This window comes from Sitophilus oryzae, unplaced genomic scaffold, assembly GCF_002938485.1.
Source record: "Sitophilus oryzae breed Bouriz unplaced genomic scaffold, Soryzae_2.0 scaffold_2026_pilon_pilon, whole genome shotgun sequence".
NCBI classification, from domain to species: Eukaryota; Metazoa; Arthropoda; class Insecta; order Coleoptera; family Curculionidae; genus Sitophilus; species Sitophilus oryzae.
In genome coordinates this window covers 188,245-189,451 of record NW_022146754.1, presented here as the reverse complement: position 1 = coordinate 189,451, position 1,207 = coordinate 188,245, and positions in this window count along the sequence as shown.

Here is a 1,207-nt window from a genome sequence, read left to right as displayed (position 1 = left end):
ATCCACTTAGGAATGCGGGCACGATCTTTATCTGCCAACCCCGAGGCTCAGAACTAGTTAAAGGTTCAATACTGTACAATGTCAAAAAATGTACAATCATCTGCCTTTGAATATCAAGTCGCTTTCTCATTCTTTCCCGCATTTCGCAAAACTCTGAAATCATACTTACTGGAGAGATATGCGGTTAACGACTGTTTTGTTGATGTTAAGTCATGAACAATTTTGAATTTTAAAATTTAGATCATCTCACACACTGGTCAAAGATCAAGTATTTAATATTTTATAACTCTTAAAATTATATCTATTTACTGCTCACTGTTCTGCAATTGTCCATGTATTATTGTATATTGTTCTTTTTTTGTAATTTTAATGACTTAATTTTTTTTTTGTACGATTTGTATTGTGCTCGGTATTGTGTATCTTTTTTTGTGCTTTTGTTTGTTTTTGTGGGTGCTTTGTCGATGAAGCTGTTTTGGCTTTTTGCACAATAAAGCGCTGTTTGTTTGTTGTAGTTGTTGTTCTGAATGAAGCTTTTAGATATATAACAATATTTTCTGTACACTTCTGCAAAAGACTAGCCTGTTTTCAGTAAATTTACAAAATGCCGAATCGAGAGGCTAGGCAGATTAAAAGAATGATGTTAAGTTTAGTCCGCTACGAGCATAAGCATATTGAATAATTTACACTTTACTTAGTAAAAATACTTACATATTTTTACTATAGAAAGACAATATTTTACGTCAAAATTTTATTTTTGTTTGGACGGAAATAACTTGAACCATAGTTCATAAATTATAAATAATAAGTAACATAATTTTTAACACAAATTATATTAATTACTTAATATTAATACTCATTTAGTTATATTCTGTAATTCTATTCTGTGTCCAGGACGGTTTCTTTGTGGAACTTTGCTGTCTTTCAGAATAAAATGAATTTAGTTCATTAAATAATCGTCGTTGACCACAATCTCATTAATAGAATTATCACTGTTTTATGACATTATTTCCTTTGAAAAAGAAGTTCAAGAAAGGTTTTTGGATAAATTTGGGTTAGATATACGAATCCCGGTAAAAATGTTTTGTGCAATCTGACTAATCCTCATTAGGAATTTTGAAGATTAGCAGAATCTTAGCGGTCTTTTTGCAGAAACGTACAGTAAATCTTATTCTCTTCTCTGAGTGCCATCTTCATTGTTCACAGTAAA